Here is a 10,980-nt window from a genome sequence, read left to right on the forward strand (position 1 = left end):
CATTCATGGATACTCAAATTCTTATTATAAAACTGTGTGTGATCTGCTTTTTGTAAACTCCTAATTAAAATCTCATCGTTTTGCCAAAGTTAATGTGTTCAGGGACGGCCAATAGCCCCATCTTAAGCTAATCAACACATGGGATTTCCTTCTGTACAGCTGCTGGTCCATGTTAGATCAATTAGTGCAAATTCCAGTATTTGGATATGAACAAGGAACTGCATCGCCCCAATTGCTAATAGTAGCTGTGCTATAACCATGAAGGAAGCTATACACATTAAAAAGTCAAACCAAAATAACAGGCCTTGGAATGTTAGAGAATTAGAGTTAATTTCCTCATTAAACCATGCCTGAAGAAAGCTCTGCATCTGCCTTTTTCATTTTCAATAATGTAATAAATCTACTTATTCATTAAGTCAGTTTGAGCCAGATTATCTGACACTTGCAAATGAAAGAATCCTAATGGCTTAACCCAGTTCAAATTTAATAAATAATCCTCTCCTCAAATTTACTTTGATAGTACCTTAAGAATTTTTTATTGTGTTTTCCTATTATTTCAATGGCTTTCAACAAGTTGGAGTTCTAGAATTGGAAAGCTGCCTTTCAAGACACTTTATAAGGCCATTTACAACTTGACGCCAGAGACTTACCCACCTCTGGCTTTTTCATAGAAAAGCGTTGTCTCACCTCAATTGCTCCTGACAACGTCTCCACAGTCCCATCTCGGCATTTTGCACATGATTTTCTTAATAGAAGAAAATCTTTTAATAAGGAAATCTTCCTAAAGGAGTTTTCTCTTTCACATTCAAGGTCAAGTCCCCTCTATGAAGACCTCACTTATGTGTTTGCAAGATCTCTTTAATGCACATCTACTGTCCATTGTGAATTCCATCTTTTCCAGGTACATGATTCCAATTATATTTGCAGCTCACTTGATATATTAATCAAAATCTATTTCACACATACAATCCCCATTGTATTTTTTATCATTATTTTCTTTCCATTTCACCTAATATAATTTTATATACACAAATGATACTTTGTTGTATTAATTATTTAATTTGCATTTGTGTCCTTCAAAATGCGTTTGAACTGCAGATTGGACTGTAGAGTTGATACAGGTAATTGAATAATTTTTCAGAACTTAATATATTTCTCATAAATTTTGAGATTATGCAAATTTTATTGGAAATATGCCCCCAATTCAATGAATATTTATTAAAAACTTAATGTAATTTAAGAATAATGTCAATTGTTAGCAACACAATAAATAACAGAGTCTCTGCTTTCATTATTTAATGAATAAGTTATACAAAAATGAAATAACAGAACTAAGGATAATGATTCAAACAAATGAGTAGGATATATGGGAAGACAAAGTGCTTGTCTAAGACAGGGTGACTATATGTCTTCTGTGCCTAGGAAAGTCCCAGTCTAGGTCTATTTTAGTGGAATTACATCTTTGCTATAATTTATCACAGATTTTTAATTTAAAAAATAAAACATTATGAATAAAAAGCTGCATTAAAGTAAGTCAAGTTAGATTTGGAGACTTCCTTTGTACTTGTAGTTTCTTCTATTTTTAATTCATGAAACTCATGCCTAGTAAAACAGTTTACAAACTGACTTATGGCCAGTGGTAATTCTATTTTCACAAAGACTTTCATATGCAATCTAGCCTTCTACACATTTCCTTCTAGATATCATGCAGACTGTAAAGTTAAAAAAAAAATGCAAGAGTGCTCAGACTAGTGATTATGGGTAGCTACTTCTTGCAGTCTCTGGTAGTAACAGAAGGAAGTATTCACTAGTACTGTCTGACAGATACTAGACATACCATCTAGCTTTTCCATAACTGATGGCAAAACTTTCAACAAAAGTTTAGCTTTCAAGTCAACCCAATCAGGGGGAAATGCAAGATATTAGAGATATAAGAATATCCGAAGCATGCAGAAAATAGAATCTGACCAACAAAGCCTATAAAAAGCTCATGTAATATATAGTGAAAGTATGCACTTAATTGATTTATCTTGTTTGGAAGTACTTTTAAATTTATTTATGGGTTGCCTATGTATTTGGCAACAAACTGTTTTAGCAGCAATGATTGAAGAAGTAAATGTTTAATAAAAGTTACATTTAAATTTTCATTCTTCAAGAAAGCAAATAATGAATCTATAACTTGCACAAAATGAATACTTTCCACTGTGGGGTTATAGTGATATAACTGATCAGTTGAATATCAACAGGCATAACTCTGCCAAAAAAAATAAACATCCACTTTAAAATTAGTAGATATTTTAGCAAGGTGATATGGAAGATCAAAGTTTAACATATAGTGTTTCAGAAGTGCATTTACATTGTTACATTATGAAGCATGACTTTTCACTTAAATCATGTAAATGCATTTCTAATTTGTTTTTCATTTTAAATTCTATGCTGTCTCAGGTAGATATAAAAAGTGTTAATTTTTTGGTTTTATTAGCAGAAGAGGGACTTTGTAAACAACGAAATGGTATCAGTGTCAATGGATGCCTCAAATAAAGTAAATAGTTAATTCCAATAATTTTTTTCAAATGGCTCATGGATTCTAAGTAACACATTTAGAATTTTTGTCTTTCAAAAATAAAATAGTAAATTCATTCTTAATGCTATTGCAAATGTAATTGTAAAACATACCTATTTATTTTTGCATTGATAATATAAAAATAAATTTTGGTAGAGAACAAAAAGGAATTGGATTTGGGGGAAAATGAAGTGAATTGATTTTATGAGGTGGAATACAAGAGATGATGGGACTGCATAAGAAAAGAATCCTAGAAATATTATTCAGGTCTCTTGATGCTACTGTTGAATACCAAACTACTTATATAAAACCTGAAAGTCTGTAAGGCTAGGCAACAAACTACTAGTGACTATAAACTGAATAATTTTAGAACTTGAAACACTGTTGAAAATTTTTATACTCTGAATAAAAGTAGTAAAGGGATCTTGTTAAACATCCAGGGAGATTCAGGAGATTCCCCATAAAGTTTATGCCTTAGTAGTAGGACTAAACTGGCTCAAGGATAATGGTATTAAAAAACTTTAAGATAGTTATGATAATCAAGCTACCTGCAAATAATGAACTGTTGGAAAACAAAATATGGCAATATTCAAAGAAAAATAAAACACTAAACAACTCAAAAAATATAATGTCAAGCATTTAATCAAAAATTAGTAGAAATATGGACAAGCAAGAGGTTATGATCCAAAAACAGATGGGAAAGGTCAGATAAAATACTAGGCCCACAATTAAAAACACATTGGTTAGCAGATAAGATTTTAAAAATAATTATCAAAAATTTATTTAATAACATTAGCATTACATATGTATGCACACTCATTTAAATACATGTAAGTATGACATGGAAGATACATAAAAACATCTGAGGAAATAAATTGCAAAGGATACAAACAAGTGGAAAACCATACCATGCTCATGGATAGGCAGAATCAACACTGTTAATATGTTCATACTACCCAAAGTGATTAACAAATTCAATGAAATCCCCATCAATTTCAAAGTCATACTTCACAGATCCAGAAAAAAATAATTCTACACTTCATTTGGAAGCAGATAACAGCCTGAACAGCCTAAGTAATCTTAAGTAAACAGAACAAAACTGGAGGCAGCACCTTGCCAGACTTCAAACTATACTACAAGATTATAATAATCAAAACAGCATGGTATTAGTACAAAAGCAGAGATGTAGACAAATGGAACAGAACAGAGAACCCAGACATAAAACCATTTATCTACAATCAACTGATCTTTGACAAAGCAGACAATGAATATATTCACAAACTACACATCAGAGAAAGGGCTAATAACCAGACAATTATTCCATAGATAGGGGTAGGGGGCTGGGAGGATGGTTTCAAAATGATTCAAGTGCATTACATTTATTGTGCAGTCAAATCTCTCTGCTAATGATAATCTGTTATTTGCAGCCATTTCCCAGCATTAGCATCACTGCCTCAGCTCCACTTCAGATCATCAGGCATTAGGTACTCATAAGAAGCACAACCTAGATCCCTCACATGCCCAGTTTGCATGCAGTAGGGTTTGTGCTCCTATGAAAATCTTATGCTACCGCTGATCTGACAGATGGCTGAGCTTATGCAGTGATGCAAATGATGGGAAGTGGCTATAAATATAGATGAAGCTTCACTGGCTGGCCCACTGCTCACCTCCTACCATGTGGCCAGGTCCCTAACAGGCCCCAGACTGGTACCAGTCCATGGCCTAGGAGTTGGGGACCACAGGTCTCAAGGATAAAGCCCAAAGACTTCAGTGGTGCACACTAGTCCCTCTGCAACATGGCCCCTACCTGTGCAGCTTCCTGTGCCTCTTTCTAGTCAATATTTGAAGTCCACATTGATGTCACATGTCTCTCAGCATTTTCACAACATTTCAGAATGTTCTTCCCTCACTGGTTTCTCTGATCAACTTTTACTCAGAGTTCCGCTGGAATGTCATCTGGAAGAAGTATTTTTCTCTAATTCCAATTGTTTCATTCAAGCATACTCTATAGATTATATAGAAGCATATTATAAATACATGAAGAAAACTACTTGGAATCTAAAGTGTCATGTAAGATGTCTTACATCCAGAACATACACATGAAGTCTTCTGAGATTGATAGATTTTGTGTATGAAAATATCACTTAGTAATTAACATGACAATTATAAATTTTGTTTATTTTTTCTTTTTTGTTTGCTATTTGTTTTGCCTGGAAAAAAATATAATTTAAATAAGATTTCATCATTAAAACAAATAGAAATATGATATGTAAAAATGCAAAATGTTTATGGAATTTTAACACACAATTGAAGAAGTGAAGGTGAATGATACTTGTGATTGGCTATGACCAAGAAGCTACAAATATGGTTTTATTGTCTCCTACAAATAGTTTAATAGAGAAACCTTAGAATTGTCATTCTGTATTAATTAAATCTCAGAAATTTCAATGCTTCCTGTTTCAACAGGGTTAATAATTGTTCATCTATTTGGAAAGTACATGATTAAAAGCTCTGGTTATTAAATATATATATATATATATATATATATATATTTTAAGAATAAACATACATAGTTAAAACCCTAGTTCTGGCTGAGTGCAGTGGCTCATGCCTGTAATCCTAGTATTTTGGGAGGCTGAGGCAAGAGAACTGCTTGGGACCAGGCATTCAAGACAAGCTGGGCAAAAAATAGTGAGACCCTGTCTCTACAAAAATAAAATAAAATAAAATAAAATAAAATAAAATAAAATAAAATAAAGAAAAATTAGCCATGCATGGCGGCAAACACCTGTAGTCCCAGCTACTTGGAAAGCTGAGGTGGGATGACCACTTGAGCCCAGAAGTTTGAGATTACAGTGAGCTATGATTATTCCATTGCACTGCAGCCTGGATGACAGAATAAGACCCTGTTTCTAAAAAAAAATAAATAATCTCTCAGTTTTGTTTTTGTTGGTAATGTGAGAAACATAAGATTTAAGATAGGTACCGATTATTTGGAATATTTTGACTTCTGCTCACAAAATCCAGCTGGTGACACGAGATAAAGAAAATGAATGCACATCATATTATATCTACATCAATCAAATTTGTTATATTTTCTTAATTCAACTTAATAAATTTTAGAAACAATGCCCACATTAAGACTCTAGGAATGGGAAATGACAAATACTTTAGGGATTCTGTTCATAAGTTATATGTAATGTATCTTTCTCCTAAAACATGAGAACAAATTGTTAATAAAATTTTGATGATTAAAAAATAAAAACAAAGCAATCCTGGAAATGTTCCAGAATTCTGGGTCTGGATGTTTAATGTGTTTTCCCAGAAAGATGGGAAAGCCACTGTCATATTTGATCCCAATTAGAAGTCACTGTTTCCTCTCACCTAAGAAATTAATTTTCCTTCATTCATAACAGCACAGTAGAAAACTCAGTGCCCAGAAATAGACAGCTTGCTCTGGTGAGAAGGAGGAATGGAGGGAGGGAGACCTGCCATGCTCACCAAACACTACCAGATTATGAAGATTGGCCAGCAAAGAATCCTTCATAACAGAACAGTGTTCAAAACATCAGAGAAAATTCTTAAATTCAAAGTGACATTCAGGGCTAGGCAACAGAAAAACAATATCAGAGTTGACTTTTTAGGGCACAAGTCACATGTGACACATAGTAGGGTCAATACAACCTGGAGGAAAAGGAATCCGAACCAGACAATAATGAAGGATGCTCTCATGGTCACACTGCTCTCAGGGCTCTTCAAGAGACTTTGGAGCTTGTGTAGGTCAGTATGGTCAATGTATTTGTGTATATACATAGATAGACAAATACCTCTATGCCATCTCCATTACATTGTATGGACTTATTTGTGTAGCCTGACTATCTGACTAGATCAACCCCATCAGAGTCAAGAATCTCATTTTTTCATTGAGAGAAATCATGTAAGTGGAGCCTCTTAGAGTGCGCTATCTTAAGATGTTTTTTCCTTTGTAAATGTGCTATATACTCTATTTAGCAAAGCAAATACATTTTATCATGGTCTATTCCATATAATTCACTTCCAAGAAATTATCTGGCCCTTGAAATGCCTATTCGTGGTAATTTTCAGATCAACTTATGTTTGGTTGGTTTGTCTCATGCAAAGTTGATGCAATTCTGATTTTATGCCTTTTTAGTAGTATAGCTAATAATTTCTTATTCACACAGAGTAAGGTAGACAAGATATGTGGTTAGTTGATGAAATGGAAAAATATCTTGTTATAAGAGGCTTTATTTGAGCATCTTAAGTTTGCATTCATGCAGTTTAACATTAGCCATTTCTTGCTTGAGGCAGTATATAGCTTATTTCTGTTTCATTTTTGGTGGTTAGTACTTCTTAGGAAAGCTTAGTGAGGAATCATGGCCATTAGTATACATTTGAAGTCAGAGAAAATACGAACATGGAAAATTCCCATGCTGGGCCAGCATGCTTTGACAGACTTTTGTGATTAAGTATCCCTTCTTGACAGTGTAAATTATAATGAAATCATAGACATATGGAAGGCAAATAACAGAATGTCATTCGAGCTATCTACATAGGGAGGAGAAGTAGTATGAAAAGAACAATATGGAAACTAGTATCTGAAATCATTTCTAATGGTTTTAGAAGGCAGACTGATAGAACAATGCTATAGGTGGATGCCAGTGAATAATTCCAGGGAGTATACTGTCATGTGAGAATAGTCTCTTCCCAAGGGACATCATATTGCCATATCTCCACAGGTGACCATCATGAGAATAACTCAGCTTGTATAGACTCTACTACCTGACCTGTTTATTGGACTGAAAAGACCAAAAGATCCTTTTAGATGAGGGTTTTAACATAACATACACAATCATACATAACACAAAGAACCAAAATTTTGAGCTGAATGAAATCCTGAGATTTAATTCTGAATGAAATCATGAGACTTTGGAGCTGCCTGTCTTAGGGAGGAGGTGATGGCATTCCACAAGAAAGGTCACCCTGGAAGAAGGTATAATGGGTAAACGAATAATAGTAGTAGGCAATCCAATTTGTTACATAAAGCCTCTCATGCATTCTTCTCCCTTGCTCTCTTCAACTATAAAGGCTGGAGGCATAAATTCAATTTTCCAGCCTACTTTGTCATCATTTCTGGTTAATGAGTTGGAAGTGAAATTACTGGGGAAGGGTTTCCTCTAGAATTAAAGAATGAACATCAGGGCCACTTTGGGCATTTTACCCTTTTGCCTTTGACCTGCCTGGATAGAGGATGTGAGCACTAGAGTGGAGAACCCCAAATCAATCAGGAGATATGAAGATAAAGTAGATACACTCAAGATGGTTGAAGGGAAAGAGAAAAAGCCTGGATCAGCAATGTCATTATTGAGTTGCTATTCACATGAAGGACTTAATTTTATGTGAAACAAACATATCCCTACATTTTTTCCCATTACCCTTAGTATGAAACTCAAGCCTTTAGCATTGCTTATAGGCTTGTGCATGGTCTAGAAACAATGATTTTTCTCCACCAAACATACTCTATCCCCTCTCATGTTGATGTCTTCCCCTGTGTTAAATTTGTCAGCATTTTTGGCACCTCAAGGGCTTCACATGTGATTCCCTTGGCTAGACTACTCTTTGTCTACTATTGTACTGGAGACTACTCATAATTTTCACAATTCGTCTGAAGTTCTACTTACTCAAAGACTTCTTACGTAGACCCTATTTTAAACAGATAAAATTTTAATTATACGTTTATTGGTGTGATGTTTTATTTAATGTTAATATATCCTCCCAAACTGTAAGTTCCTATTTTACATTCTTCTATCTCCAGCAATTTTTGGGTACCTGGCATATAACAGAAAAATTCAATAAATATTCGCAGAATGAATGAGTAGATGAAACAAAAAATCAATATTCTTTAAATTTATGATTTTGTAGCCTCATGATACTAAAATAAAATTTCAATAGAGAAGACTTATCATCAATTGAGATTATCCCTAACTATCAAATATACTAATATTTCTGTACTTGGCTCAACTTTCCTTCCCTCCTCTCTCAGTGAAGGCTTTATTTCTCTTTTACTTATTCCTTGGATCCCATACCCTCTCATATTAAGCCACATGTGCTTTTGCTCTGGGTGGACCCAGTCTTGTAATTTGTATGCATTTTTTTCAGATGTAATTTCCATTAGAGATGTTTGTGAGTACCGTAAAGCCTAGGCTAGGGGAGTTTTTGGCAACAGGGTGTAGCTTTGCTGGGATCAGGTCTAGCTGTGCTATTTCTTGTCAAGGAATGGTGCAGGTATGTGGTGGTTCAAGGGTGGGCTCATCAGAGGAGGTTTGCTGGGATATTTCTCTGGCTGGAAATGTGGACATGCAGTGGTTCAACTGATCCAGAATTGGCTTCCCTGCTGTGTTGGACTTGATTCATAGCCCTTCCTGGGCCTAGGGTCTGAACAGCTATGGTCATGGTGTTGCAGCCACCTCTGTGAGGGTGGAGGAATGGCACAAGGCCTCAAGGCTGAAGAGGCCCAGTGGTTTCTGACCCCCAGAGCAAGGTGCACTCCAGCAGTGGCACCGGTTTCAAGATTGAACTGTTGCAGCAGCTTGGGTCATGACAGGGGGACAGTGCCCCATATGTGCTTCTACTCTGGAGTGATGCAGCTGTGTAAATTCCAGGAAGCTCTCAAACTGGGCTTACCGCTTGTGAGAACTGTGGGATTATCCTGTAATAAGGACTGCAGGTGTCTGTTGTGACAACAGGGACCTGTGGGAGCCTTCTGCTTACTCTTTACCTGCAAAAAGAAGTGTCTCCTGGCTCTGAGCCAATCCTAGCAGGGAAGATGGCGTGGCAGAGACAGGTGTCTTGCTTCTCTCTCTATGCTGCTAAACTGGGCTTTCATGCTTCACAGGAATCTCACCACTCTCTTGCTTCACTCCAGTGATCTCTCTTTCTCTCTCTCTGAAACTCCAGTCAAATTTCAGTTGTTTATTTATTGTTTTGTCTTTTCTTGTTGGTTGGGGGCAGGACCAGGCACCTCTGGTCAGCCATCTTGCTGTTATCACTCTCGATCACTCTTTTCTGTTCTACACTCAAACATCTTCCTGCTCTGCCCACATCTGTTTATCTTCACTGTTACCACCTCTGCCAAAGCCATCATTATGCCCCACTTGGAAGGCTGTAATACTCTCCTTACTGGAACTCTTCTACAACCTGTTCTTTTTCATATGTAAATTAAATCATATTAATTACCTCTCTCAAACCTGTCAGTAGTTTCCCATTGGTCTGTCCCTACTGAAAAACAAACAAACAACAGCAATAGCAAAACCTCCTTACCATGTCTACAATTCCTCACATAATCTAGTTCCTACCTTTATCTTATGCGCCATCATCTCTTGCTACTCTTTCTTTGCTCATAAGTCATAGCCACACTTACCTTCTCTGTATTTTTCAGATGTGCCAATCTTGTTAGCACTTCAGGACCATTATATTTACTATTTCCTCTTCCCTCAAATCTTCTCCTGGTTAATGTCTCTTATACTCCTGGTCTCAGGTTGAGTATCAACTACTGAGGGAAGCCTTCCTATTCTGCACTTGATAAATACAGTAGTCACCACTAACATCCACTAAATTGCTATTCATTTATCATATTTTCTGTTTCATTCATTCATCATATTTAATATCAATGACTATTTTAAAAGGACATTGCTAATTTATTTGTTGACTTGTTTCTTTCCAATTTCCCCTAGAATGTAAGCTTAGGTATGGGTGTATCACCTGTCTTGTTCAACTAAATATCCCTGAAATCTATAAACATAGTAGGCACTATAAATGTCAATTAACAGGAATAAGAAGAAATAATTAACCACACCTCTATTCCTGACCCATAGAAACTGTAAGATAATAAATCAGTGTTTTATACCAATAAGTTTGTAATAATTTGTTAAAAGGCAATAAAAAACTAATTCAAGGCAGTTGAATTTTTTTTTAATCTCCCGATTGTCTCCCATCAATATTATCACTGCTGATGCTGCGTGAATATTTTTATAGCAATATTCTCTACTGACCAGATGTAGAAATTTGCTTATCACAAATTTTCCCTTGGATATTTTGAGCAAGCTTCAGGATACTGAAGTCCCTTAGTGCCCACTGCTTAGCTGCCCATTAGTCCCCACATTATGCCTCTGCTGCTGGTGATCTCTTTGTGATTGATGTTCCACAGGGGATCAAAACTCTCTTCTGCTATTCCACACCCCTTCCGACACCCACTGGTGTCTCAACCCAATCTCTCCTCTTCCAGTCAATCCAAACTTAAGGGCAAACCCATCCATAATAATTTTTGTCAGAACTTAGACGAAGTTTACATATGTTAAAAGTATTCTAATAACATTTCAAAATATGGAAGCAAACAACTG

The sequence above is a fragment of the Microcebus murinus genome, chromosome 3, assembly GCF_040939455.1.
Source record: "Microcebus murinus isolate Inina chromosome 3, M.murinus_Inina_mat1.0, whole genome shotgun sequence".
NCBI classification, from domain to species: Eukaryota; Metazoa; Chordata; class Mammalia; order Primates; family Cheirogaleidae; genus Microcebus; species Microcebus murinus.